This window comes from Pseudorca crassidens, chromosome 2 (genome assembly GCF_039906515.1).
Source record: "Pseudorca crassidens isolate mPseCra1 chromosome 2, mPseCra1.hap1, whole genome shotgun sequence".
NCBI classification, from domain to species: domain Eukaryota; kingdom Metazoa; phylum Chordata; class Mammalia; order Artiodactyla; family Delphinidae; genus Pseudorca; species Pseudorca crassidens.
The window spans coordinates 153,396,328-153,423,579 of record NC_090297.1 but is presented as its reverse complement, the minus strand read 5'-3'; the positions used below and the strand labels follow the sequence as shown (position 1 = coordinate 153,423,579).

General features: G+C 53.3%; 2 long non-coding RNA genes across 6 annotated transcripts; both read right to left on the bottom strand.

Moving 5' to 3' along the window:
* Nucleotides 1–3,186: 3,186 nt before the first annotated feature.
* Nucleotides 3,187–8,743, bottom strand: LOC137219994 (uncharacterized). 3 transcript variants are annotated; one of them, XR_010941390.1, is made up of 7 exons: nt 8,621–8,743; nt 6,074–6,196; nt 5,798–5,908; nt 5,506–5,637; nt 4,933–5,066; nt 4,329–4,459; nt 3,189–3,895 (listed from the first exon to the last, which is right to left on the bottom strand). It is a non-coding gene; the product is annotated as an uncharacterized lncRNA (long non-coding RNA). The 3 variants fall into 3 exon arrangements; XR_010941391.1 differs by lacking the exon at nt 8,621–8,743 and adding an exon at nt 7,233–7,411 and having other exon boundaries at nt 3,187–3,895; nt 5,506–5,908; XR_010941389.1 differs by having other exon boundaries at nt 3,188–3,895; nt 5,506–5,908.
* Nucleotides 8,744–20,992: 12,249 nt separating this feature from the next.
* Nucleotides 20,993–26,776, bottom strand: LOC137219993 (uncharacterized). Of its 3 annotated transcripts, XR_010941387.1 has the most exons (7): nt 26,683–26,776; nt 24,136–24,258; nt 23,860–23,970; nt 23,568–23,699; nt 22,995–23,128; nt 22,391–22,521; nt 21,251–21,957 (listed from the first exon to the last, which is right to left on the bottom strand). It is a non-coding gene; the product is annotated as an uncharacterized lncRNA (long non-coding RNA). The 3 variants fall into 3 exon arrangements; XR_010941388.1 differs by lacking the exon at nt 26,683–26,776 and adding an exon at nt 25,295–25,473 and having other exon boundaries at nt 20,993–21,957; nt 23,568–23,970; XR_010941386.1 differs by having other exon boundaries at nt 21,249–21,957; nt 23,568–23,970.
* Nucleotides 26,777–27,252: the final 476 nt, after the last annotated feature.

The following is a 27,252-nucleotide window of genomic DNA, read 5'->3' as shown; positions in this document are numbered from 1 at the left end:
GCCTAGGTGCTTGCGCCGCCCCCCTGGGCCTACCGGGCTCTGAGGGCCCTGCCCTGGACCCCCTGCCCCCCTGCCCTTGGTTCAGTCACAGCAGAGGTGGCCACACCCACACCCTCTGTGACCTCGGCGTTCCACCCTCCTGCAGCCCCGCCCGCCCCCCTCCGTCGGTTGCCCTGGGCTACGGAAGCTGCATCCTGGGGCCAGGGGGTTCCCAGGAGGCCAAGGGAAGACACGATGGCCTTCAATGAGTCCCAGAGGCCTTACGTGGCCTTGTGTGGTTGGGCTCACCTCTTACCTTCCAGTGAACTCTGCGAGAAGACGGGGACCTGCAGCCTCACAGTTGGGCTCCACGGTAAGGTGTGCGGGACAGACCTCAAACTGACCCACGGCATGGAGCAACACCCGCCATCGAGAGGTCTACAAGAGAGCCGCTGCAGCTAGCCCACAGGTCCGAGGAAACTAGATTCTTCTTTACGTAAGTGAGTTTTGGGGAGATGTGTTGCAAAGCATTATCACAGCAAGAGCCGACTAATACAACATTCTCCAAATCACTGCCATGTCCACGGCTGCCACGGAGCCTACGTGTAAGGCAACTGTGTCCTCGAACTTTGAGAACTCCTGAATTCTCGGTGCCTCTCCAACACAATGTACGTGGCTAAGGTGTCCCCAGATAACTTCACTAACGTACCACCGAGACCGCCCTAAGCTTTTATTAAACGCAAAGCAACGCTCTTTCTATTCGTTTTCTGTTTCTACGTAGGTAAAATGCTCTCCGACAATCTAAAAGGATGGAAAATTGGCACAAAACACTCTGTGGATAGTTGTTTTCCACAAAGGAAAATCACAAACGAAACAGGCATTTCACCGGGTGTAGAGCACTAACGCCCCCTAGTGCCTCTAAATGCCAAGTGGACAGAGGCACTTAATTAAATATCGAATCCCAGCTCTCTCCGCTTGAGAGGGAGAGCAAGCCATTCCCAAGTGGAGGAGGGATGTTTCCAGCAGCTATCTGCAACATTCTGTGGACCTGGCCACTGTGTAGCTACAAAGAAACCTTTTGTCTGAGGAAACTAACTAAAGAAACTTGAAAGTGGAAAACGCGAGAAAGAATGAGACAATACCCTTATCTTGGTGACTCATTCACTTATTCGTCCACTTACCAAAGCAAATATCCACTACGTGTAGAGAGTACCGTGCTGAAAACCGCACAGAACACGGAGACGTACCCCCATTCGCAGGGAGGTTAGATACCAGAGAGGGAGACAAGATGTAGATTACCTTACGGCAGTTCCGCACATGTCTTGTTAAACTGTTTACAGCTTCAGGGGAGAGAAGGGATCCACAAATCGCTTGGATTCTCAGTGAAGTCTTCGCAGAGAAGGAGGTGCAAAATAGGTGGACTGGAAGAAACGAAAAAATTAACCTCGTGGGTAGATATGAAACGGAGCAGAGGTGCACAGATATTTAGACCCCGTTCTTCCTTGAAACGTCTAGAAAGTGAAACTGAAGCCAAATTACGGAGGGCCTTGAGTGTCAGTCTTAGGAGCTTGGCCGTATGGGGTTGACAGCGGGTGCCACGGACAGCTCGGAAGAGGGCAAGGGCATAACCCAAGAGCCCTGGGAGGCGTAGGAGAGGTCGCAGCGAGGGAGGTAGAAAGGCATGCGATTCTCCGAAGCAGTCACCATAACCCAGGTGTAAACTCATAAACGGTAGACGCGGAGAAAGGGCGACACAGATGGCAGGGAGGAGTACGAGGGACACTAGAAAGGAAAACGGTCAGGGCTTCACCAGGGATTGGGTGCATTCCTTTCTCCCTCTAACAGAGGTTATCAGTAACCGGGCTAGTCGCTGGGAATCAAGAGTAAGCAAAACAGGCGTGATCTCTTCTTCCTCACGGACCACGGGGTAAACTTACCTACCTGAAACTGGATGTGAAAGGCGACGACGGCCATAAGCGAGAGGTGCGTGGTGTCACGTGAGCTACGGTAGGGGGACGTGATGAGTTGAGTAGGTAAGGGGACGCTTTCTTGACCAAGTGACACCTGAGAAGAGATGAGAAGGGTGAGGCGGCATCAGTCAGCTGCAAACTAAACAGAGGGACACTTCCTGCAGAGGGGCAGCACGGGCAATGCGCCGTTGTAAGTATGCAGGCCTGAGAGGAGGCCACCGTGGGCTGGAAGATTGAGAATGAAAGGAAGGAGGGGCAAGACGAGGCTGCAGAAATCATGCTCCACCCTGCCCAGGGGATGCCCTGCCCTGCGGACTAGCGCACCCAGAGTGCCAGTGCACAGCCAGAAGAGAAGCCTGCTCTAGAATGCAAGTCAACGCTGCTTCTTTCACCAAGAAAGTATTGCCTGTTAAACTAAACAGCATATCTAGTGGACATATCATTTACATTCTGAAACAAGCTCCTTAACTTACGGAACGGCAACAGTTCTCAGGGGGTCGGTCAGGAGCCTCCCCGCGTGTGTCCCAGGGACCCACCTGCCTGCGACCTTCAGCTGCCTGGCAGGAAGCTAAGCGCCGACTCCTATGGCTATCTGTGCAGCGAGGTGTATTCCGCAGACACGTTCCGCACACACTTCAAGTCGGAGGGCGGACTCAGTGGCAAGGTGAGAGGCCGGCCTGCCGTGCAGACCAAGAAGGCGCTCTTTGTCCTGGGCCGAGATGCTCGTGCCACCTCCCTGGGCCTGCCGGGCTCTGAGGGCCCTGCCTGGACCCCCTGCTCCCCTGCACTTGGTTCAGTCACAGCAGAGGTGGCCACACCCACACCCTCTGTGAGGTCAGTGTTCCACCCTCCTGCAGCCCCGCCCCCTCTCCGCAGGTTGCCATGAACTACAGAAGCTGCATCCTGAGGCCAGGGGGTTCCGAGGATGCCAAGGGAAGACACGATGGCCTTAAATGAGTCGCAGAGGCCTTAAGTGGGCTTGTGTGGTTGGGCTCACCTCTTATGTTTCAGTGAACTTTGTGAGAAGACAGGGCCTGGGAGCTGCATCCTCACAGTTGGGCTCCACAGTAAGATGTGTGCGACACACCTCAAACTGACCCAAAACATGGAGCAATACCAGCCATTTAGAGGTCTAAAAGAGAGCCGCTGCAGCTAGCCCACAGGTCCAAGAAAAATAAATTCTTATTTATGTAACTGAGTTTTGGGGAGATTTGTTCCAAAGCATTATCACAGCAAGAGCTGACTAATAGAACATCCTCCAAATCACTGCTATGTACATGGCTGCCACCATGCCTACATATAAGGCAATTGTGTCCTCAAACTTTGAGAACTCCTGAATTCTCGGTGCCTCTCCAACACAATGTACATGGCTAAACTTTCCCCAAATAACTTCACTAATGTACCACAAAGATCTCCCTAAACTTTTATTAAATGTAATGCAAAGTTCTTTCTATTCATTTTTTGTTTCTACGTAGTTAAAATGATTTTTATCAATCTAAAAGGATGGAAAATTGGAACAAAACATTTTGTGGATAGTTGTTATCCACAAAGGAAAATCACAAACAAAACAGGCATTACACTGAGTGTAGAGCACTAATGCCCTTGGTGTCTGTAAATGCCAAGTGAACAAAGGTTTGATCGCAGAAAGACTGAACGAACAGTGAGTCCTGTGCCCAGATGCTCAGCTGGCGCCCCGTACGTGGGGAAGTCACTGGGGCTTCCAGAGCCTCCACGGAGACTGGCAGCAGCCCCAGGTCCTCACAGTGAACAGCATCATGGGCCCCAAAGCCTCCCCTCTGGATCTAGCTGTTCTTGACGTTTCTCCTCAGTGGGGTGAGACCCTATATGCCCTTCTGTGTCTGACTTGTCTCGCCGACCATCGTGTCCTCAGGGTGCATCCACGTGGCATCAAGTGTCAGGGGTTCACCTCTTTGCATGCAGAAGGACTGAGAAAAGAAGAAAGAAAAGAGAGGAACGTTGCGCGCAAGTCTGGTGACAACTGGTGATGAGAACCCGAGGGAAGGCACTGTGACCGGGGGCGCCGGGCCCTGTGAGGCCCTGGGGTTGCTGCCAGTCTCCTTGGAGGCTCACCAACTCCCAGTCACTACCCCAAGTGGGGGGCCGCCAAATGGGCGTCTTTGCCAGGGACCCACTGCTCGTTCAGTCTTCCTGTGGCCAGCCCTTCGTCCTGAGAGCGATGCTCTCACAGGCCGCACGGGAGCGCGGGCAACAGTTTACTAAGCTGTGAAGCCATCACAACTGCCATTTGTTCGACCATTTCCGTCACCCCGAAAATGTCCCTCACGCCCTTGGCTATTAATCCGTCTCCTCGGCAGCCCCTGACAACCAGGGACTTACTTTCTGCCTCTGTGGATCTACCTTTTCTGGACGTTTCTCCTCAGTGTGGTCAGACCCTGTGTGTCCTTCTGTGTCTGACTTGTCTCGCCGACCATCGTGTCCTCAGGGTGCATCCAGGTGGCAGCGAGTGTCAGGGGTTCACCCTTTTCATGCTGAGGAACAGAAAAAAGATAAAAGAAAAGAATGGAACATTGCATGTAAGTCTGGTGACAGCTGGTGATGAGAACCAGAGGGAAGGCTCTGGGGCAGGGGGCGCCGTGCCCTGTGAGGCCCTGGGGCTGCTGCGAGTCTCTGAGGAGGCTCAGCAACTCCCAGTCACTACCCCAAGTGGGGAGCCATCAACTGAGAGTCTGGGCCCAGGACCCACTGCATGTTCAGTCTTCCTGCAGTCAGCCCTTCGTTCTGAGAGCGATGTTCTCACAGGCTACAACGGGAAGCATGGGGACAGTTTACTGAGCTGCGCAGCCCTCCCTACTGCCGTGCTTTGGATCATTTCCATGATCCAAAGCCGTGCTTTGGATCATTTCCATCACCCCCAAAATATCCCTCAGGCCCTTACCAATCACTGCATCCTCTCGCCAGCCCCTGACAACCAGGAACCCACTCTCTGCCTATGTGGATCTACCTGTTCTGGACGTTTCTCCTCAGTGGGGTCACACCCTGTGTGTCCTTCTGTGTCTGACTTCTCTCCCATAGCGTAGAAGTCTCAGGGTGCATCCAAGTGGCAGCGAGTGTCAGGGCTTCACCACTTTGCATGGCCTAGTGACGTAAAGCAGAGAAGATAAAAGAAAAGAACATTGCATGCAAGTCTGTTGACAGCCGGTGATGAGAAACAGAGGGGAGGCTCTGGGGATGGGCGCACCGTGCTCTGTGAGGTCCTGGGGCTGCTGCCAGTCTCCAGGGAGGCTCAGAAAGCCCCAGTGACTTCCCCACGTGGGGGGTGCCAGCTGAGTGTCTGGGCCCAGGAGCCACTGCTCATTCAGTCTTCGTGTGGTCAGCCCTTCTTCCTGAGAGCGATGCTCTCAAAGGCTGCACCGGTGTGTGGGGGACAGTTTACCAAGCTGTGCAGCCATCACTACTGCCATGTTTTGGACCATTTACGTCACCTCAAAAATGTCCCTCACGCCCTTAGCTATCACTCCGCCCCCACGGCAGCCCCTGACAACGAGGGACTTACTCTCTGACTCTGTGGATCTACCTGCTCTGTACGTTTCTCCTCAGTGGAGTCAGACCCTGCATGTCCTTTTGTTTCTGACGGCTCTCGCTGAGCATCATGTCCTCAGGGTGCATACACGTGGCAGCAAGTGTCAGGGCATCACCCCTTTGCGTGCTGAGGGACAGAGAAAAGATAAAAAAAAAGAATGGAACATTGCATGCGAGTCTGGTGACAGCCGGTGATGACAACCAGCGGGAAGGCCCTTGGGCCGGGTGCGCCATGAACTGTGAGGCCCTGGGGGTGCTGCCGGTCTCTGTGGAGGCTCCGCAAGTACCAGTGACTTCCCCATGTGGGCAGCACCAGCTCAGGGTCTGGGTCCAGGACTCACTGCGCATTCAGTCTTCCTGCAGTCAGCCCTTCATCCGGAGAGCGATGCTATTACAGGCTGCAACGGGGAGCATGGGGACAGTTTACTGAGCTGTGCAGCCATCTTTACTGCCGTGCTTTGGATCACTTCTGTCACCCCAAAATGTACCTCACACCCTTAGCTATCACTCCGTCCCCTCGCCAGCCCCTGACAACCAGGAACCCACTGACTATGTGGATCTACCTGTTCTTGAAGTTTCTCATCAGTGGTGTCACATCCTGTGTGTCCTTTTGTGTCTGACTTCTCTCGCTCAGCATCGTGTTCGCAGGGCACATCCACGTGGCAGCGAGTGTCAGTGCTTCACGCCTTTCCATGGCCCAGTGACATAAGGAAAAAAAGAGAAAAGAAAGGAACATTGCATGCAAGTCTGCTGACAGCCGATGATGCCACGGACGGATTGGAAGCGGGCAATGGCAAAACCCAAGAGCCTTGGGACGTGTAAGAGAGGTTGTAGGGTGGAAGATAGAAAGACATGCTATTCTCCGAAGCAATCATCGTAATCCAGGTGTAAAATAATAAATGGTAGACCTGGAGTAATGGCAACACAGATGGAAGGGTGGAGTATGAGAGACACTAGAAAGAAAAACGGTCAGGGCTTCACCATTGATTGGATACATTCATTTCTCCATTTAACACAGGTTATCAGTAACTGTGCTAGTCGCTGGGAACCAAGGGTAAGCAAAACAGTCATGATCCCTTCCTCACGGACCATATGGTAAACACCTATCTAAAACTGGATGTGAAATGTGATGAAGGCTATAAGCGAGAGGTACATGGTGTTATGTGAGCTATGGTAGGGGGATGTGATGAGTTGAGTAGGTAAGGGGATACCTTCTTGACAAAGTGACACCTGAGAAGACATGAGAAGGATGAGGAGGCATCAATCAGTTGCAAACTAAACAGAAGGACATTTCCTGCAGAGGGGCAGCATGGGCAATGTGCTGTTGTAAGTATGTAGGCCTGAAAGGAGGCCACTGTGGGCTGGAAGATTGAGAATGAAAGGAAGGAGGGGCAAGACGAGGCTGCAGATATCATGCTCCATCCTGCCCAGGGGATGCCCTGCCCTGCACACTAGCACACCCAGAGTGCCAGTGCACAGCAAGATGAGCTCTAGAATGCAAGTCAATGCTGCTTCTTTCACCAAGAAAGTCTTGCCTGGTAAACTAAACAGCATATCTAGTGGACATATGATTTACATTCTGAAGCAAGCTCCCCATCTTACGGAACGGCGACGGTTCTCAGGGGGCCGGTCAGGAGCCTCTCCGCGTGTATCCCAGGGACCCACCCGCCTGCGACCTTCGGCCGCCTCGCAGGAAGCTACAACGCCCAGTCCTATGGCTACCTGTGCAGCGAGGTGTACTCCGCGGACGCGTTCCACACACACTTCAAGTAGGAGGGTGGCCTGAGTGGCAAGGTGAGAGGCCGGCCTGCCGCGAAGACCAAGAAGGTGCTCTTTGGTCTGGGCCTAGATGCTTGTGCCGCCCCCCTGGGCATACCGGGCTCTGAGGGCCCTGCCTGGACCCCCTGCCCCCCTGCCCTTGGTTCAGTCACAGCAGAGGTGGCCACACCCACACCCTCTGTGACCTCCGCGTTCCACCCTCCTGCAGCCCCGCCCCCTCTCCACCGGTTGCCATGGACTACAGAAGCTGCATCCTGAGGCCAGGGGGTTCCCAGGATGCCAAGGGAAGACACCATGGCCTTAAATGAGTTGCAGAGGCCTTAAGTGGGCTTGTGTGGTTGGGCTCTACTGTTATGTTTCAGTGAACTTTGTGAGAAGACAGGGACCTGCAGCCTCACAATTGGGCTCCACAGTATGATGTGTGGGACAGACCTCAAACTGACCCACAACATGGAGCAATACCAGCCATCGAGAGGTCTACAAGAGAGCCGCTGCAGCTAGCCCACAGGTCCAAGAAAAATAAATTCTTATTTATGTAACTGAGTTTTGGGGAGATTTGTTCCAAAGCATTACCACAGCAAGAGCTGACTAATACAACATTCTCCAAATCACTGCTATGTCCATGGCTGCCACCATGCCTACATGTAAGGCAACTGTGTCCTCGAACTTTGAGAATTCTTGAATTCTCGGTGCCTCTCCAACACAATGTACGTAGCTAAGGTTTCCCCAGATAACTTCACTAATGTACCACAAAGATCCCCCTAAGCTTTTATTAAATGTAATGCAAAGTTCTTTCTATTCGTTTTCTGTTTCTACGTAGTTAAAATTATTTTCATCAATCTAAAAGGATGGAAAATTGGCACAAAACACTCTGTGGATAGTTGTTTTCCACAAAGGAAAATCACAAACGAAACAGGCATTTCACCGGCTGTAGAGCACTAACGCCCCCTAGTGCCTCTAAATGCCAAGTGAACAGAGGCACTTAATTAAATATCGAATCCCAGCTCTCTCCGCTTGAGAGGGAGAGCAAGCCATTCTCAAGTGGAGGAGGGATGTTTTCAGCAGCTATCTGCAACATTCTGTGGACCTGGCCACTGTGTAGCTGCAAAGAAACCTTTTGTCTGAGGAAACTAACTAAAGAAACTTGAAAGTGGAAAAAGAGAGAAAGAATGAGACAATACCCTTATCTTGGTGGCTCATTCACTTATTCGTTCATTTACCAAATATTCACTACGTGTAGAGTACTGTGCTGAAAACTGCACAGAACACAGAGATGTACCCCCATTCTCAGGGAGGTTAGATACCAGAGAGGAAGATAAGATGTAGATTACCTTACGGCAGTTCCGCATATGTCTTGTTAAACTGTTTACAGCTTCAGGGGAGAGAAGGGATCCACAAATCGCTTGGATTCTCAGTGAAGTCTTCGCAGAGAAGGAGGTGCAAAATAGATGGACTGGAAGAAACAAAAAAATTAACCTCGTGGGTAGATATGAAACGGAGCAGAGGTGCACAGATATTTAGACCCCGCTCTTCCTTGAAACGTCTAGAAAGTGAAACTGAAGCCAGATTACGGAGGGCCTTGAGTGTCAGTCTTAGGAGCTTGGCCGTATGGGGATGACAGCGGGTGCCACGGACGGCTCGGAAGAGGGCAAGGGCATAACCCAAGAGCCCTGGGAGGCGTGGGAGAGGTCGCAGCGAGGGAGGTAGAAAGGCATGCGATTCTCCGAAGCAGTCACCGTAACCCAGGTGTAAACTCATAAACGGTAGACGCGGAGTAAGGGCGACACAGATGGCAGGGAGGAGTACGAGGGACACTAGAAAGGAAAACGGTCAGGGCTTCACCAGGGATTGGGTGCATTCCTTTCTCTCCTCTAACAGAGGTTATCAGTAACCAGGCTAGTCGCTGGGAATCAAGAGTAAGCAAAACAGGCGTGATCTCTTCTTCCTCACGGACCACGGGGTAAACTTACCTACCTGAAACTGGATGTGAAAGGCGACGACGGCCATAAGCGAGAGGTGCGTGGTGTCACGTGAGCTACGGTAGGGGGACGTGATGAGTTGAGTAGGTAAGGGGACGCTTTCTTGACCAAGTGACACCTGAGAAGAGATGAGAAGGGTGAGGCAGCATCAGTCAGCTGCAAACTAAACAGAGGGACACTTCCTGCAGAGGGGCAGCACGGGCAATGCGCCGTTGTAAGTATGCAGGCCTGAGAGGAGGCCACCGTGGGCAGGATGATTGAGAATGAAAGGAAGGAGCTGCAGGACGAGGCCGCAGAGATCACGCTCCACCCTGCCCAGGGGATGCCCTGCCCTGCGGACTAGCACACCCAGAGAGAGCGTACCAGTGCACAGCCAGATGAGAAGCCTGCTCGAGAATGCAAGCCAACGCTGCTTCTTTCACCAAGAAAGTCTTGCCTGGTAAACTAAACAGCGTATCCATAGAGCGGACACGTGATTTACATTCTGAAGCAGGCGCCCCGCCTTACGGAACGGCGACGGTTCTCAGGGGGGCCGGGCGGGAGCCGCTCCGCGCATCTGTGCCAGGGACCCACCCGCCTGCGGGACCTCCGGCCGCCCCGCAGGAAGCTACGACGCCCAGTCCCACGGCTACCTGTGCAGCGAGGTGTACTCCGCGGACGCGTGCCACACACACTTCAAGTGGGAGGGCGGCCTGAGTGGCAAGGCGAGAGGCCGGCCTGCCGTGGCAGACCAAGAAGGCGCTCTTCGGCCTGGGCCTAGGTGCTTGCGCCGCCCCCCTGGGCCTACCGGGCTCTGAGGGCCCTGCCCTGGACCCCCTGCCCCCCTGCCCTTGGTTCAGTCACAGCAGAGGTGGCCACACCCACACCCTCTGTGACCTCGGCGTTCCACCCTCCTGCAGCCCCGCCCGCCCCCCTCCGCCGGTTGCCCTGGGCTACGGAAGCTGCATCCTGGGGCCAGGGGGTTCCCAGGAGGCCAAGGGAAGACACGATGGCCTTCAATGAGTCCCAGAGGCCTTACGTGGCCTTGTGTGGTTGGGCTCACCTCTTACCTTCCAGTGAACTCTGCGAGAAGACGGGGACCTGCAGCCTCACAGTTGGGCTCCACGGTAAGGTGTGCGGGACAGACCTCAAACTGACCCACGGCATGGAGCAACACCCGCCATCGAGAGGTCTACAAGACAGCCGCTGCAGCTAGCCCACAGGTCCGAGAAAACTAGATTCTTCTTTACGTAAGTGAGTTTTGGGGAGGTTTGTTGCAAAGCATTATCACAGCAAGAGCCGACTAATACAACATTTCTCCAAATCACTGCCATGTCCACGGCTGCCACCGAGCCTACGTGTAAGGCAACTGTGTCCTCGAACTTTGAGAACTCCTGAATTCTCGGTGCCTCTCCAACACAATGTACGTGGCTAAGGTGTCCCCAGATAACTTCACTAACGTACCACCGAGACCGCCCTAAGCTTTTATTAAACGCAAAGCAACGCTCTTTCTATTCGTTTTCTGTTTCTACGTAGGTAAAATGCTTTCCGACAATCTAAAAGGATGGAAAATTGGCACAAAACACTCTGTGGATAGTTGTTTTTCACAAAGGAAAATCACAAACGAAACAGGCATTTCACCGGGTGTAGAGCACTAACGCCCCCTAGTGCCTCTAAATGCCAAGTGAACAGAGGCACTTAATTAAATATCGAATCCCAGCTCTCTCCGCTTGAGAGGGAGAGCAAGCCATTCTCAAGTGGAGGAGGGATGTTTTCAGCAGCTATCTGCAACATTCTGTGGACCTGGCCACTGTGTAGCTACAAAGAAACCTTTTGTCTGAAGAAACTAACTAAAGAAACTTGAAAGTGGAAAAAGCGAGAAAGAATAAGACAATACCCTTATCTTGGTGACTCATTCACTTATTCGTCCACTTACCAAAGCAAATATCCACTACGTGTAGAGAGTACTGTGCTGAAAACCGCACAGAACACGGAGACGTACCCCCACTCGCGGGGAGGTTAGATACCAGAGAGGGAGACAAGATGTAGATTACCTTACGGCAGTTCCGCACATGTCTTGTTAAACTGTTTACAGCTTCAGGGGAGAGAAGGGATCCACAAATCGCTTGGATTCTCAGTGAAGGCTTCGCAGAGAAGGAGGTGCAAAATAGGTGGACTGGAAGAAACAAAAAAATCAACCTCGTGGGTAGATATGAAACGGAGCAGAGGTGCACAGATATTTAGACCCCGTTCTTCCTTGAAACGTCTAGAAAGTGAAACTGAAGCCAGATTACGGAGGGCCTTGAGTGTCAGTCTTAGGAGCTTGGCCGTATGGGGATGACAGCGGGTGCCACGGACGGCTCGGAAGAGGGCAAGGGCATAACCCAAGAGCCCTGGGAGGCGTGGGAGAGGTCGCAGCGAGGGAGGTAGAAAGGCATGCGATTCTCCGAAGCAGTCACCGTAACCCAGGTGTAAACTCATAAACGGTAGACGCGGAGCAAGGGCGACACAGATGGCAGGGAGGAGTACGAGGGACACTAGAAAGGAAAACGGTCAGGGCTTCACCAGGGATTGGGTGCATTCCTTTCTCTCCTCTAACAGAGGTTATCAGTAACCGGGCTAGTCACTGGGAATCAAGAGTAAGCAAAACAGGCGTGATCTCTTCTTCCTCACGGACCACGGGGTAAACTTACCTACCTGAAACTGGATGTGAAAGGCGACGACGGCCATAAGCGAGAGGTGCGTGGTGTCACGTGAGCTACGGTAGGGGGACGTGATGAGTTGAGTAGGTAAGGGGACGCTTTCTTGACCAAGTGACACCTGAGAAGAGATGAGAAGGGTGAGGCAGCATCAGTCAGCTGCAAACTAAACAGAGGGACACTTCCTGCAGAGGGGCAGCACGGGCAATGCGCCGTTGTAAGTATGCAGGCCTGAGAGGAGGCCACCGTGGGCAGGATGATTGAGAATGAAAGGAAGGAGCTGCAGGACGAGGCCGCAGAGATCACGCTCCACCCTGCCCAGGGGATGCCCTGCCCTGCGGACTAGCACACCCAGAGAGAGCGTACCAGTGCACAGCCAGATGAGAAGCCTGCTCGAGAATGCAAGCCAACGCTGCTTCTTTCACCAAGAAAGTCTTGCCTGGTAAACTAAACAGCGTATCCATAGAGCGGACACGTGATTTACATTCTGAAGCAGGCGCCCCGCCTTACGGAACGGCGACGGTTCTCAGGGGGGCCGGGCGGGAGCCGCTCCGCGCGTCTGTGCCAGGGACCCACCCGCCTGCGGGACCTCCGGCCGCCCCGCAGGAAGCTACGACGCCCAGTCCCACGGCTACCTGTGCAGCGAGGTGTACTCCGCGGACGCGTGCCACACACACTTCAAGTGGGAGGGCGGCCTGAGTGGCAAGGCGAGAGGCCGGCCTGCCGTGGCAGACCAAGAAGGCGCTCTTCGGCCTGGGCCTAGGTGCTTGCGCCGCCCCCCTGGGCCTACCGGGCTCTGAGGGCCCTGCCCTGGACCCCCTGCCCCCCTGCCCTTGGTTCAGTCACAGCAGAGGTGGCCACACCCACACCCTCTGTGACCTCGGCGTTCCACCCTCCTGCAGCCCCGCCCGCCCCCCTCCGCCGGTTGCCCTGGGCTACGGAAGCTGCATCCTGGGGCCAGGGGGTTCCCAGGAGGCCAAGGGAAGACACGATGGCCTTCAATGAGTCCCAGAGGCCTTACGTGGCCTTGTGTGGTTGGGCTCACCTCTTACCTTCCAGTGAACTCTGCGAGAAGACGGGGACCTGCAGCCTCACAGTTGGGCTCCACGGTAAGGTGTGCGGGACAGACCTCAAACTGACCCACGGCATGGAGCAACACCCGCCATCGAGAGGTCTACAAGAGAGCCGCTGCAGCTAGCCCACAGGTCCGAGAAAACTAGATTCTTCTTTACGTAAGTGAGTTTTGGGGAGATTTGTTGCAAAGCATTATCACAGCAAGAGCCGACTAATACAACATTCTCCAAATCACTGCCATGTCCACGGCTGCCACCGAGCCTACGTGTAAGGCAACTGTGTCCTCGAACTTTGAGAACTCCTGAATTCTCGGTGCCTCTCCAACACAATGTACGTGGCTAAGGTGTCCCCAGATAACTTCACTAACGTACCACCGAGACCGCCCTAAGCTTTTATTAAACGCAAAGCAACGCTCTTTCTATTCGTTTTCTGTTTCTACGTAGGTAAAATGCTCTCCGACAATCTAAAAGGATGGAAAATTGGCACAAAACACTCTGTGGATAGTTGTTTTTCACAAAGGAAAATCACAAACGAAACAGGCATTTCACCGGGTGTAGAGCACTAACGCCCCCTAGTGCCTCTAAATGCCAAGTGAACAGAGGCACTTAATTAAATATCGAATCCCAGCTCTCTCCGCTTGAGAGGGAGAGCAAGCCATTCTCAAGTGGAGGAGGGATGTTTTCAGCAGCTATCTGCAACATTCTGTGGACCTGGCCACTGTGTAGCTACAAAGAAACCTTTTGTCTGAAGAAACTAACTAAAGAAACTTGAAAGTGGAAAAAGCGAGAAAGAATAAGACAATACCCTTATCTTGGTGACTCATTCACTTATTCGTCCACTTACCAAAGCAAATATCCACTACGTGTAGAGAGTACTGTGCTGAAAACCGCACAGAACACGGAGACGTACCCCCACTCGCGGGGAGGTTAGATACCAGAGAGGGAGACAAGATGTAGATTACCTTACGGCAGTTCCGCACATGTCTTGTTAAACTGTTTACAGCTTCAGGGGAGAGAAGGGATCCACAAATCGCTTGGATTCTCAGTGAAGGCTTCGCAGAGAAGGAGGTGCAAAATAGGTGGACTGGAAGAAACAAAAAAATCAACCTCGTGGGTAGATATGAAACGGAGCAGAGGTGCACAGATATTTAGACCCCGTTCTTCCTTGAAACGTCTAGAAAGTGAAACTGAAGCCAGATTACGGAGGGCCTTGAGTGTCAGTCTTAGGAGCTTGGCCGTATGGGGATGACAGCGGGTGCCACGGACGGCTCGGAAGAGGGCAAGGGCATAACCCAAGAGCCCTGGGAGGCGTGGGAGAGGTCGCAGCGAGGGAGGTAGAAAGGCATGCGATTCTCCGAAGCAGTCACCGTAACCCAGGTGTAAACTCATAAATGGTAGACGCGGAGTAAGGGCGACACAGATGGCAGGGAGGAGTACGAGGGACACTAGAAAGGAAAACGGTCAGGGCTTCACCAGGGATTGGGTGCATTCCTTTCTCTCCTCTAACAGAGGTTATCAGTAACCGGGCTAGTCGCTGGGAATCAAGAGTAAGCAAAACAGGCGTGATCTCTTCTTCCTCACGGACCACGGGGTAAACTTACCTACCTGAAACTGGATGTGAAAGGCGACGACGGCCATAAGCGAGAGGTGCGTGGTGTCACGTGAGCTACGGTAGGGGGACGTGATGAGTTGAGTAGGTAAGGGGACGCTTTCTTGACCAAGTGACACCTGAGAAGAGATGAGAAGGGTGAGGCGGCATCAGTCAGCTGCAAACTAAACAGAGGGACACTTCCTGCAGAGGGGCAGCACGGGCAATGCGCCGTTGTAAGTATGCAGGCCTGAGAGGAGGCCACCGTGGGCAGGATGATTGAGAATGAAAGGAAGGAGCTGCAGGACGAGGCCGCAGAGATCACGCTCCACCCTGCCCAGGGGATGCCCTGCCCTGCGGACTAGCACACCCAGAGAGAGCGTACCAGTGCACAGCCAGATGAGAAGCCTGCTCGAGAATGCAAGCCAACGCTGCTTCTTTCACCAAGAAAGTCTTGCCTGGTAAACTAAACAGCGTATCCATAGAGCGGACACGTGATTTACATTCTGAAGCAGGCGCCCCGCCTTACGGAACGGCGACGGTTCTCAGGGGGGCCGGGCGGGAGCCGCTCCGCGCGTCTGTGCCAGGGACCCACCCGCCTGCGGGACCTCCGGCCGCCCCGCAGGAAGCTACGACGCCCAGTCCCACGGCTACCTGTGCAGCGAGGTGTACTCCGCGGACGCGTGCCACACACACTTCAAGTGGGAGGGCGGCCTGAGTGGCAAGGCGAGAGGCCGGCCTGCCGCGGCAGACCAAGAAGGCGCTCTTCGGCCTGGGCCTAGGTGCTTGCGCCGCCCCCCTGGGCCTACCGGGCTCTGAGGGCCCTGCCCTGGACCCCCTGCCCCCCTGCCCTTGGTTCAGTCACAGCAGAGGTGGCCACACCCACACCCTCTGTGACCTCGGCGTTCCACCCTCCTGCAGCCCCGCCCGCCCCCCTCCGTCGGTTGCCCTGGGCTACGGAAGCTGCATCCTGGGGCCAGGGGGTTCCCAGGAGGCCAAGGGAAGACACGATGGCCTTCAATGAGTCCCAGAGGCCTTACGTGGCCTTGTGTGGTTGGGCTCACCTCTTACCTTCCAGTGAACTCTGCGAGAAGACGGGGACCTGCAGCCTCACAGTTGGGCTCCACGGTAAGGTGTGCGGGACAGACCTCAAACTGACCCACGGCATGGACCAACACCCGCCATCGAGAGGTCTACAAGAGAGCCGCTGCAGCTAGCCCACAGGTCCGAGAAAACTAGATTCTTCTTTACGTAAGTGAGTTTTGGGGAGGTTTGTTGCAAAGCATTATCACAGCAAGAGCCGACTAATACAACATTCTCCAAATCACTGCCATGTCCACGGCTGCCACCGAGCCTACGTGTAAGGCAACTGTGTCCTCGAACTTTGAGAACTCCTGAATTCTCGGTGCCTCTCCAACACAATGTACGTGGCTAAGGTGTCCCCAGATAACTTCACTAACGTACCACCGAGACCGCCCTAAGCTTTTATTAAACGCAAAGCAACGCTCTTTCTATTCGTTTTCTGTTTCTACGTAGGTAAAATGCTCTCCGACAATCTAAAAGGATGGAAAATTGGCACAAAACACTCTGTGGATAGTTGTTTTTCACAAAGGAAAATCACAAACGAAACAGGCATTTCACCGGGTGTAGAGCACTAACGCCCCCTAGTGCCTCTAAATGCCAAGTGGACAGAGGCACTTAATTAAATATCGAATCCCAGCTCTCTCCGCTTGAGAGGGAGAGCAAGCCATTCTCAAGTGGAGGAGGGATGTTTTCAGCAGCTATCTGCAACATTCTGTGGACCTGGCCACTGTGTAGCTACAAAGAAACCTTTTGTCTGAGGAAACTAACTAAAGAAACTTGAAAGTGGAAAAAGCGAGAAAGAATGAGACAATACCCTTATCTTGGTGACTCATTCACTTATTCGTCCACTTACCAAAGCAAATATCCACTACGTGTAGAGAGTACTGTGCTGAAAACCGCACAGAACACGGAGACGTACCCCCATTCACAGGGAGGTTAGATACCAGAGAGGGAGACAAGATGTAGATTACCTTACGGCAGTTCCGCACATGTCTTGTTAAACTGTTTACAGCTTCAGGGGAGAGAAGGGATCCACAAATCGCTTGGATTCTCAGTGAAGTCTTCGCAGAGAAGGAGGTGCAAAATAGGTGGACTGGAAGAAACAAAAAAATTAACCTCGTGGGTAGATATGAAACGGAGCAGAAGTGCACAGATATTTAGACCCCATTCTTCCTTGAAACGTCTAGAAAGTGAAACTGAAGCCAAATTACGGAGGGCCTTGAGTGTCAGTCTTAGGAGCTTGGCCGTATGGGGTTGACAGCGGGTGCCACGGACGGCTCGGAAGAGGGCAAGGGCATAACCCAAGAGCCCTGGGAGGCGTAGGAGAGGTCGCAGCGAGGGAGGTAGAAAGGCATGCGATTCTCCGAAGCAGTCACCGTAACCCAGGTGTAAACTCATAAACGGTAGACGCGGAGTAAGGGCGACACAGATGGCAGGGAGGAGTACGAGGGACACTAGAAAGGAAAACGGTCAGGGCTTCACCAGGGATTGGGTGCATTCCTTTCTCCCTCTAACAGAGGTTATCAGTAACCGGGCTAGTCGCTGGGAATCAAGAGTAAGCAAAACAGGCGTGATCTCTTCTTCCTCACGGACCACGGGGTACACTTACCTACCTGAAACTGGATGCGAAAGGCGACGACGGCCATAAGCGAGAGGTGCGTGGTGTCACGTGAGCTACGGTAGGGGGACGTGATGAGTTGAGTAGGTAAGGGGACGCTTTCTTGACCAAGTGACACCTGAGAAGAGATGAGAAGGGTGAGGCGGCATCAGTCAGCTGCAAACTAAACAGAGGGACACTTCCTGCAGAGGGGCAGCACGGGCAATGCGCCGTTGTAAGTATGCAGGCCTGAGAGGAGGCCACCGTGGGCAGGATGATTGAGAATGAAGGGAAGGAGCTGCAGGACGAGGCCGCAGAGATCACGCTCCACCCTGCCCAGGGGATGCCCTGCCCTGCGGACTAATACACCCAGAGAGAGAGTACCAGTGCACAGCCAGATGAGAAGCCTGCTCGAGAATGCAAGCCAACGCTGCTCCTTTCACCAAGAAAGTCTTGCCTGGTAAACTAAACAGCGTATCCATAGAGCGGACACGTGATTTACATTCTGAAGCAGGCGCCCCGCCTTACGGAACGGCGACGGTTCTCAGGGGGGCCGGGCGGGAGCCGCTCCGCGCGTCTGTGCCAGGGACCCACCCGCCTGCGGGACCTCCGGCCGCCCCGCAGGAAGCTACGACGCCCAGTCCCACGGCTACCTGTGCAGCGAGGTGTACTCCGCGGACGCGTGCCACACACACTTCAAGTGGGAGGGCGGCCTGAGTGGCAAGGCGAGAGGCCGGCCTGCCGCGGCAGACCAAGAAGGCGCTCTTCGGCCTGGGCCTAGGTGCTTGCGCCGCCCCCCTGGGCCTACCGGGCTCTGAGGGCCCTGCCCTGGACCCCCTGCCCCCCTGCCCTTGGTTCAGTCACAGCAGAGGTGGCCACACCCACACCCTCTGTGACCTCGGCGTTCCACCCTCCTGCAGCCCCGCCCGCCCCCCTCCGTCGGTTGCCCTGGGCTACGGAAGCTGCATCCTGGGGCCAGGGGGTTCCCAGGAGGCCAAGGGAAGACACGATGGCCTTCAATGAGTCCCAGAGGCCTTACGTGGCCTTGTGTGGTTGGGCTCACCTCTTACCTTCCAGTGAACTCTGCGAGAAGACGGGGACCTGCAGCCTCACAGTTGGGCTCCACGGTAAGGTGTGCGGGACAGACCTCAAACTGACCCACGGCATGGAGCAACACCCGCCATCGAGAGGTCTACAAGACAGCCGCTGCAGCTAGCCCACAGGTCCGAGGAAACTAGATTCTTCTTTACGTAAGTGAGTTTTGGGGAGATTTGTTGCAAAGCATTATCACAGCAAGAGCCGACTAATACAACATTCTCCAAATCACTGCCATGTCCACGGCTGCCACGGAGCCTACGTGTAAGGCAACTGTGTCCTCGAACTTTGAGAACTCCTGAATTCTCGGTGCCTCTCCAACACAATGTACGTGGCTAAGGTGTCCCCAGATAACTTCACTAACGTACCACCGAGACCGCCCTAAGCTTTTATTAAACGCAAAGCAACGCTCTTTCTATTCGTTTTCTGTTTCTACGTAGGTAAAATGCTCTCCGACAATCTAAAAGGATGGAAAATTGGCACAAAACACTCTGTGGATAGTTGTTTTCCACAAAGGAAAATCACAAACGAAACAGGCATTTCACCGGGTGTAGAGCACTAACGCCCCCTAGTGCCTCTAAATGCCAAGTGGACAGAGGCACTTAATTAAATATCGAATCCCAGCTCTCTCCGCTTGAGAGGGAGAGCAAGCCATTCTCAAGTGGAGGAGGGATGTTTTCAGCAGCTATCTGCAACATTCTGTGGACCTGGCCACTGTGTAGCTACAAAGAAACCTTTTGTCTGAGGAAACTAACTAAAGAAACTTGAAAGTGGAAAACGCGAGAAAGAATGAGACAATACCCTTATCTTGGTGACTCATTCACTTATTCGTCCACTTACCAAAGCAAATATCCACTACGTGTAGAGAGTACCGTGCTGAAAACCGCACAGAACACGGAGACGTACCCCCATTCGCAGGGAGGTTAGATACCAGAGAGGGAGACAAGATGTAGATTACCTTACGGCAGTTCCGCACATGTCTTGTTAAACTGTTTACAGCTTCAGGGGAGAGAAGGGATCCACAAATCGCTTGGATTCTCAGTGAAGTCTTCGCAGAGAAGGAGGTGCAAAATAGGTGGACTGGAAGAAACGAAAAAATTAACCTCGTGGGTAGATATGAAACGGAGCAGAGGTGCACAGATATTTAGACCCCGTTCTTCCTTGAAACGTCTAGAAAGTGAAACTGAAGCCAAATTACGGAGGGCCTTGAGTGTCAGTCTTAGGAGCTTGGCCGTATGGGGTTGACAGCGGGTGCCACGGACAGCTCGGAAGAGGGCAAGGGCATAACCCAAGAGCCCTGGGAGGCGTAGGAGAGGTCGCAGCGAGGGAGGTAGAAAGGCATGCGATTCTCCGAAGCAGTCACCATAACCCAGGTGTAAACTCATAAACGGTAGACGCGGAGAAAGGGCGACACAGATGGCAGGGAGGAGTACGAGGGACACTAGAAAGGAAAACGGTCAGGGCTTCACCAGGGATTGGGTGCATTCCTTTCTCCCTCTAACAGAGGTTATCAGTAACCGGGCTAGTCGCTGGGAATCAAGAGTAAGCAAAACAGGCGTGATCTCTTCTTCCTCACGGACCACGGGGTAAACTTACCTACCTGAAACTGGATGTGAAAGGCGACGACGGCCATAAGCGAGAGGTGCGTGGTGTCACGTGAGCTACGGTAGGGGGACGTGATGAGTTGAGTAGGTAAGGGGACGCTTTCTTGACCAAGTGACACCTGAGAAGAGATGAGAAGGGTGAGGCGGCATCAGTCAGCTGCAAACTAAACAGAGGGACACTTCCTGCAGAGGGGCAGCACGGGCAATGCGCCGTTGTAAGTATGCAGGCCTGAGAGGAGGCCACCGTGGGCTGGAAGATTGAGAATGAAAGGAAGGAGGGGCAAGACGAGGCTGCAGAAATCATGCTCCACCCTGCCCAGGGGATGCCCTGCCCTGCGGACTAGCGCACCCAGAGTGCCAGTGCACAGCCAGAAGAGAAGCCTGCTCTAGAATGCAAGTCAACGCTGCTTCTTTCACCAAGAAAGTATTGCCTGTTAAACTAAACAGCATATCTAGTGGACATATCATTTACATTCTGAAACAAGCTCCTTAACTTACGGAACGGCAACAGTTCTCAGGGGGTCGGTCAGGAGCCTCCCCGCGTGTGTCCCAGGGACCCACCTGCCTGCGACCTTCAGCTGCCTGGCAGGAAGCTAAGCGCCGACTCCTATGGCTATCTGTGCAGCGAGGTGTATTCCGCAGACACGTTCCGCACACACTTCAAGTCGGAGGGCGGACTCAGTGGCAAGGTGAGAGGCCGGCCTGCCGTGCAGACCAAGAAGGCGCTCTTTGTCCTGGGCCGAGATGCTCGTGCCACCTCCCTGGGCCTGCCGGGCTCTGAGGGCCCTGCCTGGACCCCCTGCTCCCCTGCACTTGGTTCAGTCACAGCAGAGGTGGCCACACCCACACCCTCTGTGAGGTCAGTGTTCCACCCTCCTGCAGCCCCGCCCCCTCTCCGCAGGTTGCCATGAACTACAGAAGCTGCATCCTGAGGCCAGGGGGTTCCGAGGATGCCAAGGGAAGACACGATGGCCTTAAATGAGTCGCAGAGGCCTTAAGTGGGCTTGTGTGGTTGGGCTCACCTCTTATGTTTCAGTGAACTTTGTGAGAAGACAGGGCCTGGGAGCTGCATCCTCACAGTTGGGCTCCACAGTAAGATGTGTGCGACACACCTCAAACTGACCCAAAACATGGAGCAATACCAGCCATTTAGAGGTCTAAAAGAGAGCCGCTGCAGCTAGCCCACAGGTCCAAGAAAAATAAATTCTTATTTATGTAACTGAGTTTTGGGGAGATTTGTTCCAAAGCATTATCACAGCAAGAGCTGACTAATAGAACATCCTCCAAATCACTGCTATGTACATGGCTGCCACCATGCCTACATATAAGGCAATTGTGTCCTCAAACTTTGAGAACTCCTGAATTCTCGGTGCCTCTCCAACACAATGTACATGGCTAAACTTTCCCCAAATAACTTCACTAATGTACCACAAAGATCTCCCTAAACTTTTATTAAATGTAATGCAAAGTTCTTTCTATTCATTTTTTGTTTCTACGTAGTTAAAATGATTTTTATCAATCTAAAAGGATGGAAAATTGGAACAAAACATTTTGTGGATAGTTGTTATCCACAAAGGAAAATCACAAACAAAACAGGCATTACACTGAGTGTAGAGCACTAATGCCCTTGGTGTCTGTAAATGCCAAGTGAACAAAGGTTTGATCGCAGAAAGACTGAACGAACAGTGAGTCCTGTGCCCAGATGCTCAGCTGGCGCCCCGTACGTGGGGAAGTCACTGGGGCTTCCAGAGCCTCCACGGAGACTGGCAGCAGCCCCAGGTCCTCACAGTGAACAGCATCATGGGCCCCAAAGCCTCCCCTCTGGATCTAGCTGTTCTTGACGTTTCTCCTCAGTGGGGTGAGACCCTATATGCCCTTCTGTGTCTGACTTGTCTCGCCGACCATCGTGTCCTCAGGGTGCATCCACGTGGCATCAAGTGTCAGGGGTTCACCTCTTTGCATGCAGAAGGACTGAGAAAAGAAGAAAGAAAAGAGAGGAACGTTGCGCGCAAGTCTGGTGACAACTGGTGATGAGAACCCGAGGGAAGGCACTGTGACCGGGGGCGCCGGGCCCTGTGAGGCCCTGGGGTTGCTGCCAGTCTCCTTGGAGGCTCACCAACTCCCAGTCACTACCCCAAGTGGGGGGCCGCCAAATGGGCGTCTTTGCCAGGGACCCACTGCTCGTTCAGTCTTCCTGTGGCCAGCCCTTCGTCCTGAGAGCGATGCTCTCACAGGCCGCACGGGAGCGCGGGCAACAGTTTACTAAGCTGTGAAGCCATCACAACTGCCATTTGTTCGACCATTTCCGTCACCCCGAAAATGTCCCTCACGCCCTTGGCTATTAATCCGTCTCCTCGGCAGCCCCTGACAACCAGGGACTTACTTTCTGCCTCTGTGGATCTACCTTTTCTGGACGTTTCTCCTCAGTGTGGTCAGACCCTGTGTGTCCTTCTGTGTCTGACTTGTCTCGCCGACCATCGTGTCCTCAGGGTGCATCCAGGTGGCAGCGAGTGTCAGGGGTTCACCCTTTTCATGCTGAGGAACAGAAAAAAGATAAAAGAAAAGAATGGAACATTGCATGTAAGTCTGGTGACAGCTGGTGATGAGAACCAGAGGGAAGGCTCTGGGGCAGGGGGCGCCGTGCCCTGTGAGGCCCTGGGGCTGCTGCGAGTCTCTGAGGAGGCTCAGCAACTCCCAGTCACTACCCCAAGTGGGGAGCCATCAACTGAGAGTCTGGGCCCAGGACCCACTGCATGTTCAGTCTTCCTGCAGTCAGCCCTTCGTTCTGAGAGCGATGTTCTCACAGGCTACAACGGGAAGCATGGGGACAGTTTACTGAGCTGTGCAGCCCTCCCTACTGCCGTGCTTTGGATCATTTCCATGATCCAAAGCCGTGCTTTGGATCATTTCCATCACCCCCAAAATATCCCTCAGGCCCTTACCAATCACTGCATCCTCTCGCCAGCCCCTGACAACCAGGAACCCACTCTCTGCCTATGTGGATCTACCTGTTCTGGACGTTTCTCCTCAGTGGGGTCACACCCTGTGTGTCCTTCTGTGTCTGACTTCTCTCCCATAGCGTAGAAGTCTCAGGGTGCATCCAAGTGGCAGCGAGTGTCAGGGCTTCACCACTTTGCATGGCCTAGTGACGTAAAGCAGAGAAGATAAAAGAAAAGAACATTGCATGCAAGTCTGTTGACAGCCGGTGATGAGAAACAGAGGGGAGGCTCTGGGGATGGGCGCACCGTGCTCTGTGAGGTCCTGGGGCTGCTGCCAGTCTCCAGGGAGGCTCAGAAAGCCCCAGTGACTTCCCCACGTGGGGGGTGCCAGCTGAGTGTCTGGGCCCAGGAGCCACTGCTCATTCAGTCTTCGTGTGGTCAGCCCTTCTTCCTGAGAGCGATGCTCTCAAAGGCTGCACCGGTGTGTGGGGGACAGTTTACCAAGCTGTGCAGCCATCACTACTGCCATGTTTTGGACCATTTACGTCACCTCAAAAATGTCCCTCACGCCCTTAGCTATCACTCCGCCCCCACGGCAGCCCCTGACAACGAGGGACTTACTCTCTGACTCTGTGGATCTACCTGCTCTGTACGTTTCTCCTCAGTGGAGTCAGACCCTGCATGTCCTTTTGTTTCTGACGGCTCTCGCTGAGCATCATGTCCTCAGGGTGCATACACGTGGCAGCAAGTGTCAGGGCATCACCCCTTTGCGTGCTGAGGGACAGAGAAAAGATAAAAAAAAAGAATGGAACATTGCATGCGAGTCTGGTGACAGCCGGTGATGACAACCAGCGGGAAGGCCCTTGGGCCGGGTGCGCCATGAACTGTGAGGCCCTGGGGGTGCTGCCGGTCTCTGTGGAGGCTCCGCAAGTACCAGTGACTTCCCCATGTGGGCAGCACCAGCTCAGGGTCTGGGTCCAGGACTCACTGCGCATTCAGTCTTCCTGCAGTCAGCCCTTCATCCGGAGAGCGATGCTATTACAGGCTGCAACGGGGAGCATGGGGACAGTTTACTGAGCTGTGCAGCCATCTTTACTGCCGTGCTTTGGATCACTTCTGTCACCCCAAAATGTACCTCACACCCTTAGCTATCACTCCGTCCCCTCGCCAGCCCCTGACAACCAGGAACCCACTGACTATGTGGATCTACCTGTTCTTGAAGTTTCTCATCAGTGGTGTCACATCCTGTGTGTCCTTTTGTGTCTGACTTCTCTCGCTCAGCATCGTGTTCGCAGGGCACATCCACGTGGCAGCGAGTGTCAGTGCTTCACGCCTTTCCATGGCCCAGTGACATAAGGAAAAAAAGAGAAAAGAAAGGAACATTGCATGCAAGTCTGCTGACAGCCGATGATGCCACGGACGGATTGGAAGCGGGCAATGGCAAAACCCAAGAGCCTTGGGACGTGTAAGAGAGGTTGTAGGGTGGAAGATAGAAAGACATGCTATTCTCCGAAGCAATCATCGTAATCCAGGTGTAAAATAATAAATGGTAGACCTGGAGTAATGGCAACACAGATGGAAGGGTGGAGTATGAGAGACACTAGAAAGAAAAACGGTCAGGGCTTCACCATTGATTGGATACATTCATTTCTCCATTTAACACAGGTTATCAGTAACTGTGCTAGTCGCTGGGAACCAAGGGTAAGCAAAACAGTCATGATCCCTTCCTCACGGACCATATGGTAAACACCTATCTAAAACTGGATGTGAAATGTGATGAAGGCTATAAGCGAGAGGTACATGGTGTTATGTGAGCTATGGTAGGGGGATGTGATGAGTTGAGTAGGTAAGGGGATACCTTCTTGACAAAGTGACACCTGAGAAGACATGAGAAGGATGAGGAGGCATCAATCAGTTGCAAACTAAACAGAAGGACATTTCCTGCAGAGGGGCAGCATGGGCAATGTGCTGTTGTAAGTATGTAGGCCTGAAAGGAGGCCACTGTGGGCTGGAAGATTGAGAATGAAAGGAAGGAGGGGCAAGACGAGGCTGCAGATATCATGCTCCATCCTGCCCAGGGGATGCCCTGCCCTGCACACTAGCACACCCAGAGTGCCAGTGCACAGCAAGATGAGCTCTAGAATGCAAGTCAATGCTGCTTCTTTCACCAAGAAAGTCTTGCCTGGTAAACTAAACAGCATATCTAGTGGACATATGATTTACATTCTGAAGCAAGCTCCCCATCTTACGGAACGGCGACGGTTCTCAGGGGGCCGGTCAGGAGCCTCTCCGCGTGTATCCCAGGGACCCACCCGCCTGCGACCTTCGGCCGCCTCGCAGGAAGCTACAACGCCCAGTCCTATGGCTACCTGTGCAGCGAGGTGTACTCCGCGGACGCGTTCCACACACACTTCAAGTAGGAGGGTGGCCTGAGTGGCAAGGTGAGAGGCCGGCCTGCCGCGAAGACCAAGAAGGTGCTCTTTGGTCTGGGCCTAGATGCTTGTGCCGCCCCCCTGGGCATACCGGGCTCTGAGGGCCCTGCCTGGACCCCCTGCCCCCCTGCCCTTGGTTCAGTCACAGCAGAGGTGGCCACACCCACACCCTCTGTGACCTCCGCGTTCCACCCTCCTGCAGCCCCGCCCCCTCTCCACCGGTTGCCATGGACTACAGAAGCTGCATCCTGAGGCCAGGGGGTTCCCAGGATGCCAAGGGAAGACACCATGGCCTTAAATGAGTTGCAGAGGCCTTAAGTGGGCTTGTGTGGTTGGGCTCTACTGTTATGTTTCAGTGAACTTTGTGAGAAGACAGGGACCTGCAGCCTCACAATTGGGCTCCACAGTATGATGTGTGGGACAGACCTCAAACTGACCCACAACATGGAGCAATACCAGCCATCGAGAGGTCTACAAGAGAGCCGCTGCAGCTAGCCCACAGGTCCAAGAAAAATAAATTCTTATTTATGTAACTGAGTTTTGGGGAGATTTGTTCCAAAGCATTACCACAGCAAGAGCTGACTAATACAACATTCTCCAAATCACTGCTATGTCCATGGCTGCCACCATGCCTACATGTAAGGCAACTGTGTCCTCGAACTTTGAGAATTCTTGAATTCTCGGTGCCTCTCCAACACAATGTACGTAGCTAAGGTTTCCCCAGATAACTTCACTAATGTACCACAAAGATCCCCCTAAGCTTTTATTAAATGTAATGCAAAGTTCTTTCTATTCGTTTTCTGTTTCTACGTAGTTAAAATTATTTTCATCAATCTAAAAGGATGGAAAATTGGCACAAAACACTCTGTGGATAGTTGTTTTCCACAAAGGAAAATCACAAACGAAACAGGCATTTCACCGGCTGTAGAGCACTAACGCCCCCTAGTGCCTCTAAATGCCAAGTGAACAGAGGCACTTAATTAAATATCGAATCCCAGCTCTCTCCGCTTGAGAGGGAGAGCAAGCCATTCTCAAGTGGAGGAGGGATGTTTTCAGCAGCTATCTGCAACATTCTGTGGACCTGGCCACTGTGTAGCTGCAAAGAAACCTTTTGTCTGAGGAAACTAACTAAAGAAACTTGAAAGTGGAAAAAGAGAGAAAGAATGAGACAATACCCTTATCTTGGTGGCTCATTCACTTATTCGTTCATTTACCAAATATTCACTACGTGTAGAGTACTGTGCTGAAAACTGCACAGAACACAGAGATGTACCCCCATTCTCAGGGAGGTTAGATACCAGAGAGGAAGATAAGATGTAGATTACCTTACGGCAGTTCCGCATATGTCTTGTTAAACTGTTTACAGCTTCAGGGGAGAGAAGGGATCCACAAATCGCTTGGATTCTCAGTGAAGTCTTCGAAGAGAAGGAGGTGCAAAATAGATGGACTGGAAGAAACAAAAAAATTAACCTCGTGGGTAGATATGAAACGGAGCAGAGGTGCACAGATATTTAGACCCCGCTCTTCCTTGAAACGTCTAGAAAGTGAAACTGAAGCCAGATTACGGAGGGCCTTGAGTGTCAGTCTTAGGAGCTTGGCCGTATGGGGATGACAGCGGGTGCCACGGACGGCTCGGAAGAGGGCAAGGGCATAACCCAAGAGCCCTGGGAGGCGTGGGAGAGGTCGCAGCGAGGGAGGTAGAAAGGCATGCGATTCTCCGAAGCAGTCACCGTAACCCAGGTGTAAACTCATAAACGGTAGACGCGGAGTAAGGGCGACACAGATGGCAGGGAGGAGTACGAGGGACACTAGAAAGGAAAACGGTCAGGGCTTCACCAGGGATTGGGTGCATTCCTTTCTCTCCTCTAACAGAGGTTATCAGTAACCAGGCTAGT